Source organism: Hippopotamus amphibius, chromosome 6 (genome assembly GCF_030028045.1).
Source record: "Hippopotamus amphibius kiboko isolate mHipAmp2 chromosome 6, mHipAmp2.hap2, whole genome shotgun sequence".
In the NCBI taxonomy this organism is placed as follows: Eukaryota; Metazoa; Chordata; class Mammalia; order Artiodactyla; family Hippopotamidae; genus Hippopotamus; species Hippopotamus amphibius.
In genome coordinates this window covers 104,979,222-105,006,828 of record NC_080191.1, presented here as the reverse complement: position 1 = coordinate 105,006,828, position 27,607 = coordinate 104,979,222, and positions in this window count along the sequence as shown.

Sequence of the window (27,607 nt, the reverse complement as noted above, 5' to 3'; positions counted from 1 at the left end):
ATCAACTATGATAGAATTATTTTTATTCCATTTGGAAGACAGAGAACACAAAATTATGGTAGGCACTTCTAGCTTCCTGTCATCATGTTATGTACAGATACACTAGTCTGGACAGGAAACTCAAATAGGGAATGACTGTAATATACACTTCAGACTGCTTGCTTCACACAAGTTCCAGGACTCCCCAGTACCTGATTCCTGCTTCCTTGATTCTGTTCCTGTGCCTAACTTAAGGGAGAATTTTGCCATGATGAACATCCAAGGACACATTGTAGCAAAATGTGGAAGAGTCTGAATGAGTGGAAATGCCATCTTGTCTTCTAAAAAGGGCATTTGATCAACTCAGTCTGAATCATAGAGTCCTAAATTACATTACTCTTTTTTCATCAATTAAAATATGTAATTTCTATGTAATGGTCCCTCTTATCTATGCTTTCCTCTAGACAGATAGAACAACAGAGATACAACAAAAAGACGGCTCTGATGGTATGAAGTTCACGTGCACAAAAATGTGTTTTCTATTGCCTCTGCCTGGACATTTCTACAGCCTTGATTAAGCAGAGAAATCAGCCCTCCGTTGCAGAAACACTTCTGTTCAAGGGACAAAAGCACTGAAAACATCTTTGAAGTCCAGAGTCAAGTGCAAACGAGCTAGAACGGGGTCAGCAAGGGTTGAGATTAGAGCCCCTCTGGGAATGGATGAGCATTTATGCTTCAATATCCTGTCCCTGGAGACGAGCTGTTTGTGGCACTGGGAACTTCTCCCCTGCAGCCTTCCTGCCCTGGCTGGGGACAGAGACCCCCCAAGTGTGTTAGGCGGTGTGCCCCTAACTGCAAGAAGAACCAAAAGTATGGAAAAAGGCTGCCTTGGCGATGCCCCACTTAGAGGAATGAAGTCCCCTGAGGTTTGGAAGACACAATATATGTGCCACTATGACTGTTCCAATTGTGTCCGACTTGGAGGGGAAGGAAAAAGCTTCTACTGCCACCACAGGATGTCCAGGGAGAAAAATCATAATTTGTAATGAATCTTTAACCTATTTAAAGTAATTAAAGATCGACTCCATATGTGAGAGGGAGCCTTTGTCTCTTTACTCTCCTAATTAGTCCCTCTTCTCCTCCGCCGTTTTGATCACTGCGGTGCTGGGGGATGCTTCCTAGAATTTGCTTCCCCATGATGATGAAAGGGTGTTGCTTTTGGCACACCTCCAATTGTCTCCTTGCTTCAATCAGTTCCTCTCTTTTCCCTCCAAACCCCATCCCCATCTCTTCTGTCTGGAGAGTCAGCTCACACCTCCCCCCACATGCCGGTTAAACCTCCACCTTCTTAGACACAGTGGAGTCCACTTAGCACAAGATCCTGACGGCCATTTGGAGCCAAGAACTCAAACAACCATTAAGAAAATAAATGTCAATTTCAAAAATTCAAAATGTAAAAGGCGCACAAACCCCTTTGCCTCAGCAATCCCATCTCTAAGAACTTAGCAGTTGCTCTGGATGTATATGTGACACATTGTAGCATGTTTACAATATCAAAAGTGGAAGCAATTGAGACATGCATCACTCTAGATGAAATCTGCTCCCTAGCTCTTACGAAATGTTTTGGAATGATCTCCAGGACATATGGTAAAGGGATAAAAGCAAGGAGCAGAACACTATGTAAGTAATAATAATAATAAATATGAAAATATGAAAGCTGTATCTACACATATATATGCATAGATCATCTCAGTAAGGATACAAAAGAAAATTGATTAAAGGATTCTCCTCTGGCACATGGAGTAGAGGGGCAGAGAAAAGTGGGAGGGAGAATTCTGTTTTACCTTTTTTTTCCCCTTCTTCAGATCTTTATTGGAGTATAATTGCCTTACAATGTTGTACAGATTCCCTGTAAAACAAAGTAGGTCGGCCGTATTTATATATATGTTCCCATACCCCCTCCCTCTTGAGCCTCCCTCCCACCCTCCTTATCTCACCCCTCTAGGTCATCACCAAGCATAGAGTTGATCTCCCTGTGCTATGCAGCAGCTTCAGACTAGCCATCCATTTTACATTTGGTAGTGTACATATGTCAATGCTACTCTCTCACTTCGTCCCAGCTTCCCCTTCCACTCAGTGTCCTCAAGCCCATCCTCTGCGTTTGCGTCTTTATTCTTGCCCTGTCACTAGGTTCATCAGTACCTTTTTTTTTTAGATTCCATATATATACGTTAGCACACGGTATATGTTTTTCTCTTTCTGACTTACTTCGCTCTGTATGACAGACTCTAGGTCCATCCACCTCACTACAAATAACTCAATTTCATTCCTTTTTACAGCTGAGTAGTATTCCATTGTATACATGTGCCACATCTTCTCTATCCATTCATCTGTTGATGGACGTTTAGGTTGCTTCCATGTCCTGGCTGTTGTAAATAGTGCTGCAGTGAACATTGTGGTTCATGTGTCTTTTGGGATTATGGTTTTCTCAGGGTATATGCCCAGTAGTGGGATTGCTGGGTTATCTGATAGTTCTATTTTTATTTTTTTAAGGAACCTCCAAACTGTTCTCTATAGTGGCTGTATCAATTTACATTCCCACCAACAGCGCAGGAGGGTTCCCTTTTCTCCACAGCCTCTCTAGCATTTATTGTTTCTAGATTTTTTGATGATGGTCATTTTGACTGGTGTGAGGTGATAGCTCATTGTGGCTTTGACTTGCATTTCTCTAATGATTAATGATGTTGAGCAGCTTTTCATGTGTTTGTTAGCCATCTGCATGTCTTCTTTGGAGAAATGTCTATTTAGGTCTTCCACCCATTTTTGGATTGGGTTTTTTGTTTTTTTGGTACTGAGCTGCATGAGCTGCTTGTATATGTTGGAGATTAATCCTTTGTCAGTTTCTTCATAGGAAAATATTTTCTCTCATTCTGAAGGTTGTCTTTTTGTCTTGTTTATGGTTTCTTTTGCTATGCAAAAGCTTTTAAGTTTCATTAGGTTTGCCTTCTTAATTTGAATTTTTGAACCATGTGTGAATTGCATACACAAAAGCAAATAAATTAATCAACAGTTAATTCACACACATGGCCCAAGATGACCAACAGGGAGCAGCATCATAATGAAGGCTTTTCCACTGTGATAGAGCTTCAGTTTGACTCTGTGAGTCTAATTCTCTGGACTACACTTTGCCATGTTTCTGATAAAATCCTTCAAGGGACTCCAACAATGAATACTGAGACTGGATATCCTAAACACAATGCTAAGAGAACAAAATGAAGATCTCCATTTGCATTTCCTAAAAGACAGCCTGAGACTTAGTGTTGATGCTTTATTTAGAAGGTACAGTCCCAGGAAGGGAAGAGGGACAAAAAGGGGTGTGAGGCAAGGATCACTGGATGCAGTCCCAGACGGTACATTACCGCGTGGGCCACGGCTCAAGACAAGCCTTGAAAGAGACACTGCTGGGTGCCCGGAGGAAAAAGGACCTATTTAGGCTTTGCAGAGAAACCATTCTCAGTAAGCCCATCCATCAGAGGGAGGGAAGAAGGGGGAATTTATCTGCTCACCTCCCTCCTGTCTCCCTCTCTGTTGCACAAGTTTGTTCCAAAGAGAGGCAACCCCCCTGCACTTCTGGGAGCATCATCCGGCCCCTTCAGCAAGTGCTCAGGAAGCCAGATTGAATATGGCATTTCTTTGGAGCCCAGAAATAGTGGGAGGAGTGAGAAAGTCCAGGCTGGCTGCTCTTGGCCTCAGGCATCAACACCACAGGGACCCATATGGAGTCTGAAGGCTGTGTCAGCAGAGCAAGTGATCTGGGGTCCAGCAGACAGATAAGACCAGAGAATCTGAAGAGCAATGCAAGGCACATCTGCTACAATGAGTAAAAAACTCTTTTTGCCCTCAGACAATTTTTGCAGAAGGGGAGAAGCTGACACTCCCCTAAAAATGAAAGTATAAAGTGCTTTCAGAGGGAAATGCCCTATGCCTTAGACTGTTAGGGCTGCTATAACAAAATACCACAGACTTGGTGGCTTATAAAGATCAAAAAGGTATTTCTCACAGATCTGGAGGCTGAAAGTTCAAAATCAAGGTGCCAGCATGGTGGGATGAGGACCCTCTCCCAGGTATCAGAGTTCTTGTTGTGTCCTCACATGGTGGAGGGGGCTAGGAAGCTCTCTGGAGCCTCTTTTATAAGGGCATGAATCACATTCATGACTTAGGCCCCTCCCAAAGGCCACACCTACTAATACCTACCATTACCTTTGGGGGTTACAATTTCAACATATGAGTTTTGGGGACGCCAACATTCAGCCCATAGCACACTGTACGTCAGCTTTCACCACACAACAAGCCACTTTAAAACGTAGGGGCTGAAAGCAAGAACATCTAATTATTGCTCACGAGTCTGAGAGGTGATGGGGAGCTGGATGGGCTGTCACGTTTGGAGGTGAGGAGGCTGTCCGTGGATGCTGGCTGTCGACTGCGGTGTCTCTCATCCTCCAGGAGGCTAGTCCTGGCTTCTTCACCCAGTGGAGGTTACAAAGCTCCCAAGGGTAGCGAGACAGGGCAAGGCCCATTGTGCAAGCACTTTTCAAGCCTTTCCTTGTATCACATTCTCCAACGTCCCATTGATGAAAACAAGTCATGTGGCCAAAACTAGATTCAAGAAATGGGAAGATAAAATCCACCTCCTGATGGGAAAAGTGGGAAGTTATATTGAAGAAGGGATGGGAAGAATTTGAGTCCATTTTGCCATCAACCACAATCTGCCAAGAACTTTGGCAACAAGGACTGTTTCCTTCATCACTGCCTTTCCTAAACAGGGCTGAAGAAATTCGTTTCCTGATCACCTTTAGCACTGGAAGGTCAATTTCCTATTTATCTAAACTGACTATTTTGCATGTTTTCACAAACAGGCAGGAATCCTAAAGATAGCAGGCAGCTCTTGCCTTCTTCACAAGACCTTGATAATTCACAATTCAGTCATTCAACCAGATGTTCAGAACACATGACCTCATATTGAACTCCTTAGCCATAAAGAGCTTACAGGATGATTATTTACATCAGTATGATTACTGATGCTCATTCTTACTGATGGAATAACTAACATTCTGGCAATTTGCACAGAATTTTATGAGAAATCTATTGTTGTCAGCCTCAAGTGACTAAAATGCCATAGCTACAAAGAACACTGTTCTTCTCCTCTCTGTTAAAAGAAAATAGGAATCATCCGCTGTACGAAAAGTAGGTGAAGGCCTCAAGGATGACCATCACCTTGAGAAGATTAGGTATGACTGACACTCTAAGAAGTCTCTCCTTCTAGGCACTAACTTCTCTTCAATCCAATTAAACTGCTCAAGCCACAGCTTCGAGATTTGAGCATTTTCAAGTAGAGTTCACTGAAGATACTGCCTCATTCTTAACCATCCTATTACTCATATTTTTTAATTGAGATTTTTATTAAATAATTATTTTAAATAATTATTTTTCATTGATTGCTACAATTAGAAGAATATAAAATTTAAAACACTATTTGATGACCACTTCGAGGCATAATTTGTTACCTAAATAATGATTAATAACTGATGATCTTCAATTTTGAGCAGTCTTCTAGGCACCTAGATGACCCGCATAGAGTTATCACAATGGGATGAGGCTGAGGGGAGAGAGGACAGATTACCCTCGTTCCAGTCCTTCGGATTCAGGAGATGTGGGATGAGGACAGATACACAATCTTAGCAACCTTCGCAGGTGATTCTAACATCCACTAAAATAGGAAAAATACTGCCTAGAGTCTGTTAATGGCTCTAGTAAGTATCAAATTTTTAGGGAAGATTTATATCAAAAGTTCTTTATATATAAAATAGATAAACAACAAGGATCTACTGTATAACACAAGGAACTATATTCAATATCTTGTAATAACCTATACTGGAAAAGAATCTGAAAAGAATATATATATACACACACATATATGTATATATACATATATATGTATAACTGAATATATGTATGTATATATGTATAACTGAATCACTTTGCTGCACACCTGACTCTAACACAACATTGTAAATAAACTATGCTTCAATCAAAAGAAAAAGAAAAAAAAAGCTCTTGCAGTAGTCCTCCACATAGACTGTGGTTTCCTTTGCAAGATAAGTTTCTCGTATATATATATTCTTTTTCATATTTTTTCCACCATGGTTTATCACAGGATATTAAATAGAGTTCCCTGTGCTATACAGTAGGACCTTGTTGTTTATCCATTCTATATATAATAGTTTGCATCTGCTAATCCCAAACTTCCAATCCATCCCTCCCCTGCCCATCCTATCCCTAGGCAACCACAAGCCTGTTCTCTATGTCTCTGAGTTTGTTTCTGCTTCATAGATGAACAAGTTCATTTGTGTCATATTTTAGACTCTACATATAAGCAATATCATATGATATTTGTCTTTGTCTGACTTACTTCACTTAATGTGATAATCTCTAGGTCCACCCACGTTGCTGCAAATGGCATGATTTCATTCCTTTTTATGGCTGAGAAATATTCTCTTGTATATATGTATCATATCTTCTTTATCCATTCCTCTCTCGATGGACATTTAGGTTGTTTCCATGTGCAAGATAAATTTCTAATTGACTGCTAAAAAGTTATCAGGTTATTGGAGGAAGGAGCCTGTATGTATTTCCAAGTCTCCTGTTTCTCTTTTCTCACATAATCCAAGTAGGAAGAAGAGAAAAGAAGAGTGGAGAGGAGAGGAGAAGAGATGGGAGAAGAGGAAAGAGAGGGGAGAATATGTTTTGCCAAGTATAAATTATCTACCCCTCTCTGGGCTTTGTTTTTGATCAATTGCTTAATCGCTGTTCAGTAGGTCTCCTAACCACTACATGCAGTTTCCCTTTATATAGATAGTCACAAGCTTAAATCAGAGGCTGTCAAGTCCACTTGTGAGCCATAACTACCTGGGATCGCACCTCAAACAGACTCTTCTTAAGATCAAAAATGTACATTTTTATAAACTTCCCAAGTTGTTAAAAAACATAATCAGATTTGGCACTGTACTTAAATCCAAACCTATTCCCAAAACTTAATATTAAATATTACACGTGATGAGTTTATAACAAGGTGATTTGTAATGATTTTTCCAGTAAGATATTTTGGCTCCTGTAACTACTCCAGAATCCAAACATAGAAAGTTATATCAAACCAAGGTTATATAGCCTGAGATTTCAAATTAATTTCTTACACATTCTTCACAAGTTAAATCTGCATTCCATCAGAAATAAGAAACAGAAGGAAAACATTATTTTCTAGGACTCTATCCTTAACAATACCATTATCTTCTACCTCCTCAAGATATCAGGTATGTTCATGGATTTTGGAATCGAACCACCTGGATTTAAATTCCTAATCTCCTATTTACTTTTTCAATTATATTGGGAAAGTAGTCAAGCTCTCTCAGCCCATTTCCTTATCCATAAAACACAGACATAATATAATAAAATCTGTTAGGAATCATTTGCTTTTCAGATCCAGAAAACCGAATGCAACTTAAATAACAAACCCAAGTTACTGGCTAAAAAAATCTAAAAGTAGAGTAGGCCTTATTGAAGCTTAATCTAGCTGCTCAGTGAAATCAACAGAGTTCTCATTTCTTCCTGTTTTTCTTTACTGACTTCTTTGGTGCTACTTTTACCCAAGGCTGACTCCCCTCATCAGCTTCCATGCTTTCACATTCATATTTAACACAGAGAAAATGTCTCTCCAGGCATTTTTGCAGAAGACCCAGGATACCTCCAAAAATTTCTCCTGTGATCTAATTGGTCCAAACTAGGTCACATGATCATCCCTAACCAATCACTGCAGCTGGGATTTGCTGATTGGCTTCAATCTACAAGGGCTTATGCTGGAGATGGGGATGGGATCTGTCTTCTCCAAAGCACTGGGGATATCCCTGGGGAAGAAATAAAAATCTGGGTACTATTATCAACGAAAGGAAAGAGAGAACCTGGGTGGCCTAAAATAAAAAACACCCACTACCTTTCTACATAGGGATTTGTGAGGATTACAGAAAGTAATCCACCTAAAACGTTAGTGGTTGGCACATGGTAAACACTCAAGAAAAGTTTACTGTGATTACTGCTATTCTTATTTCTACTGTCAGCACCAATGAATGGGTCCGATGCCTGGCAATGTTATTAAGGCCCGAATATTTCCCAGAGAATACGGACATCTGCTTCTCATTTGTGGAAATGATGGAGGGTGACTTCAAGCTCAAATCTCATTGAAGCATGCCTTTCTTAACCACATGTGGCTGAGAGTAATTGTTCAGAATGACAAAGTGTGAAAGTTCTAGGGAACACTGACTGCTTGTCCTTGCTCATAAAGCTATGTTTCACCACCAGAAAGGATACCTTTATCCCCCCTCTGGACACCTCATTGCAGAATTCCATCTGTCAAGATCCCATTCTGTAATTGCCATGAAAACAGGACCCGCACACCGAGACCTGTGTTGACTTTCACATCCTGAAGGCCAAAAATGTGAAAAATCGATGCGATTTAGTCAGAACTCTAACCTTTGAAATGCGCTGCCTTTGCTATCCATTCCTTTTCATTGTGTCTTTACATGATAATAAAGAAGATGCAGGTATGAGTTGGTGAAAGGGGAAGAGTGAAGAGGAAAGTTGAACAAGTTGTAACCATTCATGCCCAAGCATTCTGCATAGGCAGACTGGCCCATTTAAATCAAAACAAATCTAAAACTATCCTGAATTAGAAAAGAGTTGGGATTCCCACAGGTCGCTCATGTACCCTGATCCAGTCAACGTAGACCTGTTTTCTCTAGAAAAGCAAAAAAGAGGTATAACTGAGGGGCCTAGTGTGAGTTACACTCCTCTGTAACGTCAGGACCCTGCCTACATCCTCCAGTGGTCATTTGCTTGGGTTGAGAGAGTACCTGAGAGGAAATAATCCCTGCCTATTGCTGGGACCCCCATGGGCTTGCTGTGTGGTTTCCCAAAAATTCCTCTCACCCTTCTCTGCCTTCGTCTTGTTAGCCATGAAGGAGGCAGCCTTCTCACAGTAGAAATTTCCAAATAGAACATTCTACACCAGTGCTTCTTGATTGGGTGTGCAACAGTGAAACTCAGCAGGGCTTTAAAAATTTAGATGCTGGGGCCATACTCACAACTATTAAATCAGAATTTTTAAGGCAGAAGCACAGATAAAATGGATAGATGACAGATAGATATATAGATATAGATATAGATGTAGACATAGACATAGATATATAGATATAACCTTTAAAGGCATTTCTGATAAATATGTCCTCAGTTTAAATATAAATCACTATAAATGTAATATAACGGGCCCAAGTATTACAAACTTGTATTCCGTAAAAGAGAAATTCTATACATTTCTTATTTAACTCCCTTTAAAAAAGAGCTAGTCTTCTTTTAAATTCTTTTACTTTATTGCATCCCTAAAATGGCTAATAATAAATTGATACCATAAATGGAGACTTCCAGAATTAAATCCTATGTTAAAAGATAAAAGCAATCACAGGAAGGATGTACCTTATGTACAGGTTGCCTAAGGTTATATACCTGTCACAGAGGTGATACCCCTCTACAAAAGAAGACAAAGAAAACAAGTAGGTTATGTCATTCTTATTAGACTAAATACAATTAAGAGCAGGCTTTAAAAAAATCATATTCTTTCCATTAGAGAGAGAGAGCTTCAGACCAAAGAAAGAAGAAGGAAGAGGAAAGCAGGGGCATTAATTCTGAACTCCTAATTTAATCAAATATATAGTAATCCAGAAGGGACTGTATTTTAAAAATTAGCTACAAGGTGTGAAGTGCGCTAATTCCATTTCATAGAAGTTTTATTTGGATTACAATGAAAAGGAAACCAAAGAAGGGTGGGAGGGGAATCTCTGCTAATATTAATCAATTGATATGCTAAACTTTAGACAGAGGGAAGACATAAATGAGTAAATGATTATTTCTTGATTTTTATTGGTAACTATGTACATGGAAATTCTATCTTTTGGTGTGGCCTACATTATACACCCCAGTTTTCACCAGCAGATTAGAAACAGGTAAGCCATAAAAATCAAATGTCTACAGGCTAATCTATGTTGATGCATGCTCTTACAAACAAAAATTGGACCATTTTCCCAAAAGATGTTCTTGGTGTGCAAGACCCCACTAAGCCACTCCTGTTCCAATCAGAAGGCAAGTCCTAGAGAAGAATGCAGATGACATTACCTTCACCCATTCACATTATTAGTTAAAGAAAAGCAGCAAAAGTGAATTCAACACATTGCCAACATTTATCACTACACACCAGTGTGACTATTCACTCTTCTCCTTGGTTGACTAATCACTGTGTTTTATCATTCAGCCTATGACCATCTTTACGCAGCAGGAATGCAACAAAAAAGGAGGAGCCAGCATAAAAGAGACAAGACAACTGAGGAAAAGCACAGAAAAATGTGACATTCCTGGAACAAAAAAGAGGACAGGATTAGAGAAATCTAATTAGAGCCCCAGGTCAGCATTTCTGTAAATGTGTTCTCTGGAATGCTTGTCCCAGGAGAGACTCAACCGGTAATAGGTCCTATGGCTAAGTGCGTTGGGGAAAACTTCATCTATGTCTCCCCCACCTTCTTTGGAGATTCACAAAATACATTAGCATTAAAAGACTTTGGAAAGTCCTGCAGAAGATGACATTCTTGGTTTAAGCCAAATGACTCACAAATTTATTCAATTGTGGAACTTCTTACATCTCCTGGCACCTACCAATAGTCCACGGAGGTGGTGTTCTGGAGAACACACAGTAACTGTAGAAGCCCCAACCTAAGACTAGTGGTTGAAAGTAGCCCAGGAAAGGAATAATGCTTCAGAGATTAGCTCTAAATAGGGATTCTCGTGGTCTTCCATTTCTATGGCAGACAATGGCATGTATATGGAAGGAAAGGGGCAAGGCCACGTTCTCAAATGAAATTCTACGTGTGAAATGAGTGAGTAATTGAAAATTCAAGAATTTGCTATTTAAGTTCAACAAAGAACTCAAAGAAGAAGAGATGACAAAGACACATCACCCTCTAACTACTTTAAAAGACGAAATATATTTTGACAGTATTTCACCTTCACAATGGAGGAGGAAAACGAAAAGAAGGTACATACACCAGAAAAGCCTTAATGTCTATCGGCATCTCTGATGCATCTGGCTTTGGGTGGTTGCCTCTGTGTGGCTAATCTCACAGTCATCATAACAATTTTCACAACGGAACATATTATCCCTATTCAGACATGGGGAAACTGCTTCAAGGAGAGGAAGTGGATTTTCACTACTTTGCAGAGAAATGCGGAAAGGTGAAAATATATAGGCAAGAAAGAAGACCAGAAAAATAGGAAAGAGAAGTCCTAATGTGGCATAAAGAGGGGTGCAGAGGGGCATTATCCACTCAGGGAAGGAGCGAGGCTGCAGAGGTTATGGAGAAGGCAGGCCAACAGCCCGCTGCAGCGAGGGCTCTTGCAACGCGCTGGTGTATCACCACTCAACCTAAGCAACCCATCCACAGCAGATGCTGCATGTTGAGTTAATCCCCAGTGCCTTCTTGCAGTGTCACCATCAAGTCTGTTTTACTAGTCAGTCAAAGCAAGAGGAAGGGAAGAAAGTTCAGGACTTCCCTGAACGCACAACAAATCAAGGACAAACCCAGGATTGGATGGCTGATAGTAACTGAGCGTGAATTGTAGGACTCCAGGGTTTGGTGGTGGGTCTAGCAGACCTGAGGAGTAAAAAACTACTCATGACTAACAAAATAATCAAGAAGGTACGTGGAGGGAAATGCAGTAAAAGAAAAAGCACGAGGAAGCAGGATCAGATTTTTCCATATTCAGTCCAACCTTATGTGGAATCTCTAAGGACAGTCATTACTGAATGGACCCAATTTCTCCATTTATCAGTGAGGAAAATGTCTTGTGCCACCTATCTTATCCACATACTGATAGATTTGGGCATTTTAGAACGTTATACTTAGTTTCAATTATTTGCGAATTCAGAAATCTTTGGGTTACATGGAGAGAAAATCTTGCTCAAACTGGTTATAAGAGAAGATAAAAAGAGACGAAAATTAAATATAATTTAGTCATTTCATTGAAAAGTTTGAGAAAGAATGGTTTCTGGCCCAGTTAACCCCAGGATCTCACATGGCTTGAATCACACTAGCCTCCCCCCTCTCTCTTTCCTCCCTGCTCCTTTATCTCTGTCTCCATTTTTATTTCCAGTTCTATCTCATTCTCTCTCAGTCCCACCTTCCCCTCTCTGTTGACATCATTCTCAAGCAGGCCCTCTCTGCTAGGGACCTCAGACGTCTCCAGCTCCCATTACTTTGATAGCTTTATATCCAAGTGCAAAGACATCTTCTTTTTCCCAAAAATGCTGACAAAAGTCCTGACTTTGATGAAAACTCTAATTTGAAAAGATACACCCACCCCAGTGTTCGTAGCAGCACTGTTTACAATAGCCAAGATATGGAAGCAACCTAAATGCCCATCAACAGATGAATGGATAAAGAAGATGTGGTCCATACACGCAATGGAGTATTACTCAGCCATAAAAAAGAATGCCATTTGCAGCAACATGGATGGACCTAGAGATTGTCATACTAAGTGAAGTAAGTCAGACAGAGAAAGACAAATATCAAATGATAACACTTATTTGTGAAATCAAAAAAAAATTGATACACATGAACTTATCTACAAAACAGAAACAAACTCAGACACAGAAAACAAATTTATGGTTACCAAAAGGGAAAGGTTTGGATGGGTGGGATAAATTAAGAATTTGGGATGAACAGATACACACTACTGTATATAAAACAGATAAACAACCGGGACCTACTGTATAGCACAGGGAACTATATTCAATATAGAGACAAGACAAGTGAGAAGAGTACATAAAAATGTGACATTCCTGCGACAAAGAAGAGGACAGTATAAACCTGCAATAAACCATAATGGAAAATAATGTAAAAAACAATATATATATATACACACACATATCTGTATAACTGAATCACTTTACTGTACACCTGAAACTAACACAACATTGTAAATCAACTATATTTCAATTAAAAAATTGGGGGGGAAAAGTCTTAGCTTTGAGTCCCATCAGGCCAGTTGAAGTCATGTGTTCATCTCTGCACCAAGCAGTGTCCAGGGACTGGGATGTGCTGACTGGCCACCTGTGCTCCCCTGAGCTGAGAGCTGGTCAGCCCCTCCACAGCCATGGACTGAAGACAGAAGAGGAGTTTCTGCAAAGGAAAGAAGGCAAATGGGTGTTGAGCAGGCAAAGTGACAGATGCCCACTGCAAAGGCCAATGCAGTCATTTTGAAATTTAAGAGGGCTCAAATTTAAAGCACTTGGGCCTTGCTATTGGCTGTTGAGATGTATATCAAAGCACTGGGGAACCATGAACAGGAGGAAGCAATTTGTTCTCTTTGGAAGGGGACAGGAGGCACTGTCCAAAACTTCACAGAGGAGGTGCCCTTTGAGCTGAGGCTGGAAGGAGGTTTAAGTGTGTAACAGAGACAGTTAGTGCCCACAAAACAGGCCTGTTACCTGACTGTTCTTGCCCTGGGGTTTTGAATGGAAATGACAAGCTTCCAGCCAAAGAGAAGTAAAAAGTTAAAAGCTAGTGTGTTTCATTCCCTTCTCCCTTCCCCTTTGCAGCATTTGTGGAAGTTGCATGTTGAAACTGTACAGCCTCAAGATGGAATCCTTGGGTCACTGCATGGAAAGAGCCACACAGTAAAGATGCCCCACCCACGATGACCTTGCCTGGGGTGAGAAAACCTCCATTATGGTAAATCACTGAGATTTAGGGTTAAGATAACCTCGCCAGAAATGTACCACAATGTTCATTGCAGCACTATTTACAATAACCAGGACATGGAAGCAACCTAAATGCCCATCAACAGATGAATGGATAAAGAAGATGTGGCACATATATACAATGGAATATTACTCAGACATAAAAAAGAATGAAATTGAGTTATTTGTAATGAGGTGGATAGACCTAGAGACTGTCATACAGAGCGAAGCAAGTCAGAAAGAGAAAAACAAATACTGTATGCTAACTCATATATATGGAATCTAAAAAAATGGTACTGATGAACCCAGTGACAGGGCAAGAATAAAGATGCAGATGTAGAGAACAGACTTGAGGACACGGGGTTGGGAGGGGGCAAAGGGAAAGCTGGGACAAAGTGAGAGAGTAGCATTGACATATGTACACTACCAACTGTAAAATGGATAGCTAGTGGGAAGCTGCTGCATAACATAGGGAGATCAATGCGATGGTGGGCGATGACTTAGAGGGCCAGGGAATCACAGGAGGGAGGGGATATGGGGATATATGTATAAATACAGCTGATTCACTTTGGTGTACCTCAAAAACTGGCACAAGGGTGTAAAGCAAATATATGCCAATAAAGAGCTTAAAAAAAAAAAAAGATAACTTCGCCACACAGGATCTGTTTTATGTTTCTGGACTCTTGTTATGTACAGAATGAACTTCATCAACTTCCTAAACTTCATCTCAGCAGCTCTGTTCTGCTCTATACGTCTTTCTCCTTGGACCGTTGAGTGAGCCATGGAGGTCATGTTCTTGTGGTGTGGGATAGGCACGTGAACACAAATGCAAGTGTACAAGGCCCTCTCAGGCCTAGGCTCAGAACTGACACTGCCATTCCTGCCCTGCTGCCATCAGCCAAAGCAGAGTCACACGGCCAAGCCCAAAGTCAAGGGCGGGGACAAAGCCATGGAGATGGTGTGAATCCCAGGGAAGGCAAAGATTTGGGACCAATAGTTCTGTCCACCGCTTAGGTATCTTTCACCCTGGAGACTCATGAAAGCCTCAGAAGACATCCGTGAGGAATGTCAATATCCTCCTGGACTATGAAATGAAAGATAACGACCCCCAACCTTCAGAATTCTCCTCATTTGGGAAACTCAAAGGCCCCAAGTGTCTCTCTCAACCTCCCCAGCCTTCTCTGCCCAGTGTTATCTTTTCTCCACGTTGTAAACACCAGGAGTAGTTCTGTCACCCACAAATTAGGAGTCTGTGTCCTTATTTACCCAGGTGACAAGGAAGGCGATGGAAATAGGCCATAAGGAAAGCTGCTTGTTCATTTGTACTACTTCATTCGTTTTGTGTTTATAAGATATACAGCCCAAGGAAAGCTATAAATAAGAGGCTACAAACAGCTTGAGGGGCTGGTGATGGAATCGCAAATCACCAGGGTTACATCTTCATCTCTATCCTGATGTAGAACCTTTATAATTGCCAACATACATTTATCTCTGCTCAGGCTACCCCATTTGTATATCAGAAGCTAAAACGAAGTGACCTCAGCTTTACTAAAACATCTATGAAGTTTCATATTGACTTGCCCAAATCTGGTTGGGGTGGCTCCCCACTTCTTATTCTGTCCAAGGCAAAGTTGGCCCTGCCAGGGCTTCTGTTTATCTCTTTCCATGTGTCCTTTCTCTGCTTTTGTTTTTGTGTAAGACCCTCAAGTGAGCCAGAATGCAATGTGAGGGTTGAGGCCACCAGTCTACTTACCCTGATATAAATTGTTATCAATTGATGAATTGGGAAGCTATGGGCAAAGAGATTATTGCCTTCAAAATACCTCACTTAAAATTCACATACGTTTGTCTGAAATGAATTTATTTACCCTCCCCGTTAGAAAAAAACATTCACTGTGAGATCATTGAGCTGCTGCTCTGGGGTTGAGAGGATGAGAAACACGTTTTGTTGGAAGGAGACACTCAGGTGCCAGAAGGTTTGATTTGGTAGAAATAGAGGCAGAGGGCTCTCCATGGACGACAGCTGGAGGGAGAACCCTGGCGGGGCCCACGGGGAAGGGAGGGTAGACCAGGACAAGGAGGCACAACAAATAAAAATGAAATCTGCTGAAGACAGAATTAGATGTTATTTCTTCGCAATGTTGCTTAGACCTCATCCTGAAAACTAGATTCACCCTAGTAGCCAACACTTGCTGGGCAATTGCTCTAAGCCGTACTCTGTGCTTGATATGTTACATGCCCCATCTCATTTAACATGATCCCATTTTCAGATCAGGAAACTGAGGCTGGAGAGAGAGAGAGTGACTTTCCTAAGATCTCACAGGTAGGAGTTGATGGGCTGGGAGACAGAGACAGCACAGGATTTCACCAAAGCACTCTGCCTCTTACCTCCAGGATGTGATTATTGTACTGCATTTCCTTCTTTCCCTTTAAAGAAATGAACTGACTTGGCTCTTGTGGTGAAAGGAAGAGGACGCAAGAGAAAAAGCAAACAACAAGAAAAAAGTGTCAAACAAATAGTGAGAGAGAAAAGATACTGAACTTGGACTTAGTCCTGACTCTGCCACTTAATGATTTGAAAGACGAGGCACAGATTCTCTGGGCCCCAATGTCTTGCACCAAAAATTTGCAAACAGTGTCATGGGATGTTAAGTGAGACTTTTCCTGTTGCCCAGAATTGATGACAGGCCACAAAGTAGAGGACAACAGGAGTCAAGTACCCCACATTCTAAAGACAGCCATAAATGATGGGGCCCAGATATCCACTCCAGGAGTGACTAACAGGCAGGTGAACAGTCTTTGCCACCTTCAACTATCATCTGTAAAATGGTGTCAGCGTCCCACCCCATCACCTCGTCATTCACCGTTTCCACACAGTCTGTCAGCTTTCTATAAACAGAACCTGCACCTCTTTGCCTGTGAGCCTTCACTCCACAGGAGCATATAGTAGCCCAGAAGTACAGAGAGCTGTCCTGTCTTCCAGATCAGCCTTTAGCTAAGGAGGAAAAGGAATTGGTAGGAAAATAAACCAGCATCCTTGCCTTCAGGAAAGACATGAAGACATGGAAACCTCCATGAAGTTTCACCTGCTTTTCTCTCATTCAGAAATGTCACCTTACACGCTAAGAAAACTCCTTAAATTCATCATAATAGGATTGGCTGAGCTGTTGGAACAGGTAAACTTAAGTCTCAATAACTTACCACAATAGAGGTTTTTCTCACCCATGCAAAGACCAGAGTGGGTGGGTCATCTTACTGGGTGGCTCCCTTCCATGTGGTCACCCAAAGGTTCCATCTCGAGGCTCCACAGTTTCAACACACAGCTTCCACACGTGCTGCCAAAGGGAAAAATGGACAAGACACACTGGCTTTTAACTATCTTTGCCAGGAGGCTTGTCACACCATTCAAAGCCCATTGGCCAGAACAAGTCACGTGGCACCAACCTAACTGGCCACTCCTACTCCCTCTTCAAGCCCCAGCTCAAAGAGCACCTTCTCCATGAAGGTGCACAACCATCCGGCCTCCTTCCAAGGAGAACAAAGAGCTTCATCCTCCTTTACACTTCACACAGCCTTTTGATACATGTCTCTAATTCATGCTTCTCAGATTGCTTTGTAATTTTGCTCTCCTATTATTCTGTGAGCCCCACCCAAAAAAAAAAAAAAAGCAGCTTGTTTCTTTTCTTGTCCCCATCATAGTGCCAGGGAGGTAGCTAGGGTTTAATAAATGTTTAGTGAATGAATGAATGAGTGAATGAATGATGGCTTCATAAATAGCTATGACCTTGCAAGTTTCCTGCTGCATCTAATCACAGGGCACGCAATTAGATTCCCACAAAGCTATCCTTGACTCTTCTGATGTGAATGCTTCTTGATGACATTTCTCCTCTGGGAATGGTGAGGAACAAAAATCAGGTAACTGGCAGATAACAGTAAAACCCAGGATCAGGAACCTTGAATTAGTACAGTAGGACTCGGATACCAAACATAGGTCAGGAATAAAAACTGGATGTCCGGGCACTAACATGTTCTTCAGCACAGCTGTGCTCCCATTCCCCACCAACACACAGTGCAAAGCCCCTAGGGCATCTGGTGTTTCCAAGGCCACTGTCCAAACCTTCACAAAGACCAGCTGAGCCAAGCTGATTTCCAACTGGCAAGAAGGAAGGAAGGAACTAGAGATTTCTCAGCTGAGGAACCTCTGAGAAAAGCAGAAATTTAAGCTTCCTAAGATTCTTCACTCCTTCCATATGCTGTGACTTTTCCATTCATACCAGAAATTGTGGGAATTTCAGCTTCCGAATATAACATTGAGAAATTAACTAAGAGTTTATAAATAAGTCCTGACTCAGAGCAGGGCCCTCGTTAACGTTCTTCAAGCCCTGTGGGAATCGATGCCCCAACCAAGTCCCTTCTTTTGGGAACAGTCCCCGCCAAGAAGGAGGTCCTCACTACCCTCCTACGACCCTGTTACTGTCATCCTCGACACCTCTCTATCAAACCTCACACTCACTGGGACTCTCAGCTTGTGCCAAAAATCAAGCCAGATTGTGCCAAGACAAGAGCTGGGAGAAGGATATGGAGGATGGGGATGTGGGAGTATAACAGAAGCAGAGTAGACTTTGTGCTTTGGCAAAGTAGGGCCACCCCTCAGGGATATGGGGCCCTTGACTATATAAGCAATTTGAGTCACCCAGAATTAGAGTGTCAGCCCAATTCTGGCAGCCTGACCTTGCCTGATCCTGCAAAAGACATACTGTCCTTTCCACTGTAAGCAACATTCTTGCCAGCCTGCCCTGCTGGAACCAGGCCCCTTGGAAGCCACATAGGCACAGATCCTAGTGCACAGGGCATCTGGTCAACCCAACATTGGGTTTAAGGGTCAGAGACAGCCCTGAGGATAAGGTTCTGCTCTGGACACAGAGCATCCCACTGAGATGATCACATAATTGGAGAAAAATTGAGTCATAGAAAAATAGAAAAAGATAATAAATGTCACCTATAATATTTCCATCCAGGATTACCCACAGTTGAAATGTAACTCCTTTTAAAACTAGTATTTTTTTTCAATGGCTACATAATTTGCACAGACTCAGAACTAACTATGTATCATAATTTTCAGGGCCCAGTGCAAAATAAAAAGGTGGGATCCCACATTTCGAATGTATTTAGACTTTCAAGGCAGTGACAGCAAAGTATTAGACAGAAGGGCCCATCTGAGCATGGGGCTCTGTCTGACCCCAGTGGTCACAGCCCACGAAGCCAGCCCTGACTGCTGGCCTGGGCTGGACCCAGGCACCAAAGGAGGACTTAGGAAATTTTGAGGAAGGTGCTCTGAGTGTGGGCCCCCTCAAACATGAAGGTGAGGACAGAGGTTGTGTTTATCTGGGTCTAAGTGCAGTACTGTGCCAAGATTACAGAGATAAGGGACATGTTTCAAAGTGATTTACCACTTTGTTCCCAAATCCCCAAGTGTCAAGAACTCATGATAGAAAAAGCTAAGTAATTTATGAGGCACTTAGCTGGTAAAATATTACACAGTCAGCAAAAATGTTGTTTGCAAAGGCTTCTAATAATACAGAGCCAAATTATTGCAATATAATGTCAAATGGAGCAAATATAATCACAGTTATGTGAATATGTATGAGTTAAAAAATTAATTTTAAGTAGAGTAAAATTTCAACAAGAGTTAATCCCAGGTGGAAATATTATAGGTGACATTTATTATCTTCTTTATATTTTCCCATGACTTCATTTTCTGCAATATGCAAATATGGATATTATAAAGAATACAAAATTTCAAAAGTATAAATAAAATATAGGTACAAATTATACCTATACATGATATCTCAAGACTTCTCACTTCTGATGAGTTCTAGACTTATGCTAATCAAAGTGTTCTTTAATTCCTAAATGGTAGGAAAGGTAAAATATTATTTTACCTAATACTTATTCCTGTAACCCATTTTTACATGATTAATATTAAATATATATATATATTTATTTTCATGCCAATTCACCTAATATCAATACATCATCTTCTGTCCCTTGAAGGGGGTTATATCACTGCTCTAGTTATGGGAGCTAATGTTATTGAGAATAATTAAGGGCCTGGAAGACAGATGTTTAGATACAGATGTAGCAAAGCAAAAATTACATTCTCCAAGATATACTCAAACTGTAACTTTCTGTTTCTCTCTTTTGGACTTTTATTTCCTCATGATCTCCTTCACTCTATTACCACGAGATTATTAGATAAGAGGGGTCTTAATCGGTTTGTGCTGCTATAGCAAAATACCATAGACTGGTTGACAAACAACAAACATTGATTTCTTACAGTTCTGGAGGCTGGGAATCCAAAATAAAAACCCTGGCAGATCCAGTGTCTGGTGAGGACCCAATTCCTGGCTTGTAGACAGCTGCCTTCTGGATGTATCCTCACAGGGCAGAGGAGAGGGAAAGGAAAGGGAGGGGAGGGGAGGGAGAAAACAAGCTCTCTCTGTCTCTTCTTCTACCAAGGGCACTAATCCCATCAGGAGGACTCCACCCTTATAACCTAATTACCTCCAAAGACCATCACATTGGGGATTAGGGCTTCAACATATGAATGGTTGGGGGTGGGGGAGACGGTTGGTGGAACAAACATTCAGTCCACAGCACAGGTAAAAGAGAAGCTGATTTTGCCAATTAAAGACTACTCAGTCTCTGCTAGTTTAAAGCAGTCTCATTCGGATTTGCTCAGTATAAACTCAAATTTTCTGATTCCCTTTAATAACGAAAGCTTAACTGAGAGAAATAAAAGACATGGAGGATCTCTTAAAAGTTAATCAGAATACTGATTCCTCTAGATGCTATGCAGCTGATCTATGAAGTAAGCAGAAGATGAGAATTAATCAGGAGACATGGTTCTGGCGTGAGGTCAAGTGTTTTTCCTGACCTCTGCTTTGACATTACCCTACTGGTCTATTTGAAGGAAGGTATAACAAACACCCTAAAGGAGACTTATTTGGGGATTTATGTAGGGACAGTGAGGATTAAGTGTCAATTAGGAAAGCCCACAAGATACATTTCTCTCAGAAATATTCACTAGAAACAGTTCATCTGTTTTGTCTTCTGGATACTCTGACCACGGGAAGGATCATGGTTTCCTCTTTGCTCTGACTAGTGGGAAGCTCAGAGCCAAATTTATACTTCATATCTAATATGGATATAATTTATAATATGTGTTTTGTTCACTAACCTTACATTTAGTTCAATGGACTTTTCCAACCCTTATTTTTCCTTAGTCCCAGTTTCCTCACTACTTAGTTTCTGTCTTATTATATATACCCTGTAAACCACCTCAAAATTGTTTTGAAATAATGAAGCCCTCCATGAATATCCAACACCCTCACAGTTACAGAAACACTTCCTATCTTGTAGGGTCCTCTTGTAGGTGCCTCTACTGAAGACTTTTATAACATGACTATTTCTCCCACTGGACTGTACTTCTTAAGAGAATAAACTATGTCTTACTATTTGGCACCTGGCACGTAACAGGAAGTTGAAAACTGTTTGCTTGAGTGAATGAGTGCAAGGATGGGGGAATGCTTTGAAAATGATGGAAAAATATGCAAAAGTGACTTACATTGTGGTATTCATTGCACATGACAGTTTGCTTTAAAATATTGCGATCATATTATGCCTATAAAAAAGAGGATAAATTTTTAACATCAGGTTTTTCAGTGCAATTCACAAGGTCTTGTTCTGCAAGTGATTGTCTGGGTGGAAATATGTTTGAGGCTTTTTATTTCTTGGGAATGCAAACATGGAGTTCCCAGAAGCAGGTCCTATTGAATAAGATCTGTGGTCAACTCCAAGAAGATCCTTTTCTTCAAGCCACAAAGTCTTTAAGGAAAAATGCCCTTGTGTTTGAATTAATGCAAAACAAGCAAATCTTTTCCATGGGAAATTAGCATAGTCTGAAAGCATAGATTAATCTCAGAATCCCCTGAGTCACCATGACATCATCATGCTCAGAAAGTCCTAAACCCAAGGCTTCCGAGCTCTCTGGGCTGTATGAAAGTTTTTCCTCTTAACCTCCATAATACTAGACAATGACTTAAATTTTCATAGTACTTGACAGCCTCCAAAACTCCTTACCAGGTTCCCAATGCAAAGGTGATAGTTACTTTCTAAGCATGTGCTCTGTGCCAAGCTCTAGGGCAAACGCTTACCTATATTAAGCAGAGGAAACATCGATTTGTATTAATAATCGCCCCTTCTCCTAGCTGCAAAGGAGAGTCAATTCCCAGATCCCCTCTTACTGCTGAGAGAAAATGATGGGTGGGGATGCAAGTGAGGCTGTGCTGAAGAGCTGGTCACTTCACGTAAGAAAAGAGACAGGAAGACTCCCCTAAGGAAGGAGGAGGAGTTGGAACAGTAGAGGGGGACAAGAGAGATTTCAGAAAGAAAGGTCTGCAGTCAGAAAAGAGAAGGGAGTCCGAGGAAGAGGTAACAGCTGCTGGGAGGGAAGAGAAGAAAGGTCTAGATGTGACAGCCGGGGAGCTTCATGATATGGTGTGGAGTGAAACCCTTCCATGAAATCAGGACAAAAACTCAAGTGAGTTATGTGTGAGGAGTTAGGATTCTAAAATGCACCTGGGCTACTTTTTCTCTTTGCAAGATTCTTACTCTGTACCTGGTGTTGGTAAACTCCAGCCCCTGGACTGAATCTGGCCAGCCTGGTTTAGCAAAATCAGGCTTTATTGAACTACAGACAGACACATCCATTAAGAACTGATTAAGCTGCTTTCACAGTACAAGAAGATGGAATCGAGGAGTGGAGAGAGAGTTGCACCCCTGTGGCCCACAAAGCCTAAAATACTTCCTTTCTGGCCCTTTACAGACAGTCTGCCACCTCTGCTCTCTACTCCTTAGTGTGAAATATAGACATATCAATGGGAGGGAAAGTACTTTATCAGGCTGAGGGTGTTGGGGAAATTTAGAGTCAACAAACCTGAGTTAAAGATAGCTTCACTGGCTCCCTCGCCGAGTTTTCCCATCTGTAAATGGGATTAATAATACAAACTTCACAGAGTTATAAGGAAGCTCAATCATGAAAATTATTTTTTAAAACAGGCTCTCTAATTCATGAATATAAAATAAATGTCAGATATTGCTGACAATGACTCATAAGTGGCTCAAAATTTGTAAATGGTGAATACTACAGAAACTCAGGTATAGTTGATATACATATATATCACATTGCTGATATATAGAGATATATATAGGCAGGTAGATAAGATATAGGTAGATAGATGATAGATAGATAGATAGATAGATAGATAGATAGATAGATAGATAGATAGATAGGCAGGCAGACAGGTTATCCACCATGATATTCTTGGGCAGGAAAGGCCTGAACAAAGAGTAAAGTTTTTGAAAAGACACTTGATCTCTCTTCTCTGGAATAACCAGTATGCCACTTTTTGTCTTAAAAGTTCCTAACAAACATTTAGTTTGAAATTTTCCTATGTGATCACTTCCCATTTCCACAAAGCCCATCAACTGTGAATTTCACCCACAAATAGGAAACTGGCCAGGCTGAATAAATATGAGGAGGCCATACAACAGCTATAAATCAATGTTTAGGTCCAAGCAATGAAAATGAAGCCATCACAATGATTTAACCATGAGAAGACTAAAGCATTTCAGTCTTTGAACTAATTAAAGGGTGTTCACAAAGCCCTGGTTTTTCTTTTTAACTTTCAGAGCTTCAATTGTTGTCCTGATAGGTTCAATTGTTGTCCTGAAGGCAAATTCATAAATGCTTTTGGGACCACTAGAACATAGCTCAGTGTAACCACCACCCCTCATGACATGATGGTCAAATGCTCTGTTTATTGTTTCAGGCCCTTGAAGACTTACTGCCTTAAATTCCATCATGAAATACAGTTTTGTAGCATCAACAAAGTCTTTAACGTGCCCCTATAAAATATGATAGATCAGGAGAACAAGCAGGCAAGCAATTGATCTACCTTTTCCTAAATGACATTTAAGGGCTCATTTATTAATGTTTTAAGATAGCTAGAATAGATAATTATACACTTCCACTTGACCATCCATCTTCCCTGTTGTCTGTTTGCTCCTGAAAGATACATCAGTCTCCTCGTTGATTTGTCATTGATGAAATCCATTTCTGTAAACTTCATCCAGCAGAGGTTAAAACATGCACTGCACTGGTAGAAAGCATAGAATTTTCATTTCACAACGGACATAGACTTTAATTTGCTAGCCATCTAGAAGTTATCATTGCCGGTATAATTGCCCCATTTATTGGGCTTGGAAAGAAGAATAAATTGTGTGTTGTGGAGTCATCCTGAACTACTTGAATTAATTTGCTTTTAAATAGTATTAAGAAGGTCTTTAGCATAACTTTGACCTGAAGTGTTAAAGATAAAAAATGTACAATAAGTTTATGATGACCTATATTTGTAATTAACATTGTTGGTTCAGAATTCCTTCTTATCTCAGAATTATCTTTTCTCAGGGTACTCTCTCAAATGGAGGAGAAGAAGGAAGAATTATAAAAAACTCAAAATCAACTTTCAGTGCAGTGAACAGTGTTCCCAAACATGGCTCCCCATCAGAATCATCTGAGAACTGTGAAAAATGCAGATTCTTAAGTCCACTCAAACCAATCATCAAAATCTCTGCGTGGTTGGATCCCAATCACTTTTAATTTTAACAAAGCACCCAGATGAGTCTTCCCTAGCCAGTTCAACACCAGACTGGAAACTCTTTTGGGGAACAACTGATTCAATACAATACCACATGGCCTGTCCCCATTCCAACAGATTGAGCTTTTGCTGTTGGAAAAAGCTTTGAAGGTTCATGAAAAGATAAAGATCAAAAATTAAATTAAAAGTTAATACATGAGACCTCTGTGGATGAGAGTATATAATTATATTAAAGTACCTAAACGATCAAAGGGAAACAAGAGACAGTTCATGCTCTTGAATAGGATGTTTACTTCAAAACAATGTTAATTCTTCCCAAATGCACTTCCAATTATTATTCTAAAATGTATATAAGATACACATGAATAGCTAAGTCAACCCTACAATTAAAGAGAAAATATGAGGAAGGTACTGACCCTACCAAATATTAAGATATATAATAAAAACATGATAATTGAAAGTAACATGGTGGTGGTACAAGAACAAACAAGTAGGCTTATGGGAGAGAATGGACAGTTCAGAGTGAGACCCGTATATAAAAAGAAATGTGTTTGTACAATCCAAGTCCATGGGGGAAAGTTAGCCTATATAATACATGAAGTTGGGAAACTGGTTCACTATGTGCAGAAAAATAAAACTGGATCCTTACCTCACACCACATACAAGGTGTGGTGGATTAAAGGTAGAAGGAGCAGATTTAATAATGTTAGAGAACATCTTTAGGATCCAATGGTGAGGAAGTACCTCTTAAAGCCCCAAAAGCCCACACTATTGGGACAAAATTAATTAAATTCCATCAAAATTAATGGGATCAGTGCAAGGAAAGAAATGTAGACAAATTTAACAGACAAGACAAGTGACACTGGGAAAAGATAATGCCATGTCCAAAACTGTTGAGGAACTAGTATGTAGAACATGTTTTTTAAAAAACTAAATGAAAAAGAGGAAAAAAGAAAGCTCTTACAAATCAACAACAAAAAAAAACCCTTACAAACCTTAATAGAAAAAAAATGGGCAAAAGATATGAATAGGCAATTACTAAGAAAGAAAACACAGAGTCTGAGAAATATATAAAAGGAGTTCAAACTAAATAATAATGAGAGAAAGGCAAATTACAACTATGAGATGTCACTTTACAGCATTTGATTGGTAAAAGTTAAACACCAGGAGGGAATGTAAATTGGTGCAGCCATGATGGAGAACAGTATGGAGGTTCCTCAAAAAGCTAAAAATAGAGATACCATATCATCCAGCAATCCCACTCCTGGGCATATATTTGAAAAGGACAAAAACTCTGATTGAAAAGATATGCACCCCTGTGTTTATAATAGCACTATTCACAATAGCCAAGAGGTGGAAGCAACTTTAATGTCCATTGACAGATGAATGAATAAAGAAGATGTAGTGTATATACACAATGGAATATTACTGAGCCATTAGAAAAAGAATGAAATAATGCCATTTACAGCAACATGGATGGACCTAGAGATGATCATACTAAGTGAAGTAAGTCAGAGAAAGACAAATATCATGTGATATATAAGGAATCTAAAAAATGATACAAATGAACTTATTTACAAAACAGAAATAGACTCATAGACATAGAAAATAAATTTATGGTTACCAAAGGGGAAAGGGGGGAGGGGAGGGAGGGATAAATTAGGAGTTAGGGATTAACATATACACACTACTATATATAAAATAGATGACCAACAAGCACAGGGAACTATATTCAATATCTTGTAATAACCTATAATGGAGAGGAATCAGAAAATATATACATATATATAACTGAATCACTGTGCTGTATACCTGAGACTAACACAGCACTGTAAATTAACTATACTTCCATTAAAAAAAATAAAAAATAAACAAACACCAGGATAATGAGAAATGTGGGAAATGTGTGGCTACAGGAATTCCCATGCAGACTTCACAGCCCCACTGCAGAGCCATGTAGCTATGTAATCAACTGAAGTTCAGTCATGCCTTAGGACCCAGCATTCCAGCTCCTGGGAATGTTCCAGGGAAATTTCCACACAGGTCAATGAGGGAAACTACGTGAAAATATTCATGACAGCATTGTTTATGGTGGTGGGAATTTGGAAGCAATCCTGGTGTCCAACACCAGGAGATGCATTTGTTCGACCTGGAATATTATGCAGCCATTAGAGTGAACAGGCAGACATATGCAAAGCCACATGGAAAGATTAAAAACAGTAAAAAAGAGCATGAAATCTATAACACAATACTACCCGTATAAATTAAAAATCCATGTACTATTTGTGTAAATCAAAAACGTGTTCAAAAACAACACGTGTAAGAACATATACAAATGAAAAGATACACATCAATTCATTAAAAAAGGGTTGGCTATGGGTGGGTGAGGGACATGGGAGAGAGAAATAGAGATGGACAGTAGGAAGGGAGGGAGGGAGCGAGGGAGGGGAGGGCAGAGAAGGGAAGGAGAGGAGAGGGAGGAAGGAAGGGAGGGAAAGAAGGAGGGAAGGAAGGGAGGGAAAGAAGGAGGGAAGGAAGGGAGGGAAAGAAGGAGGGAGGGAGAGGAGGGATGGAGGGAGGGATGGAGGGAGGAAGGAGGCAGGGAGGAAGGAAGGAAACAAGAAAGGAAGGAAGAGAGAAGAAAGGAAAGGTAAAGGCAGGAGAGGGGAGGGAGGGGAGAGAAATGGAGCAGGGGAGAAGGACGGGGGAAGGAAAGAGATGGCTCTTGCTCTAGGGCTGACAGTAGTGGGCTGAGCAATGGGAACCTTGATTAAGTGAAGTCTCTGAGTCTGAGGGCCAAAGCGGGGGTGGTATTAATCCTAAGCGTTTATCTCTTCACATCTGAATGGCTGTTCAGCCTAAGCAATTTCAAATAAAGGTAAATGTTAGTTCTTAGATAGTACTTAGGCCAGTCAGGCATGTAAACCCCTTCACCCTTGACCACCAGCTTCACTAGGATGGCCGGACTTTGTCTCCAGTTCCTTGCCCAGCAGCCTTAGAGCTGGATTCGCATCTT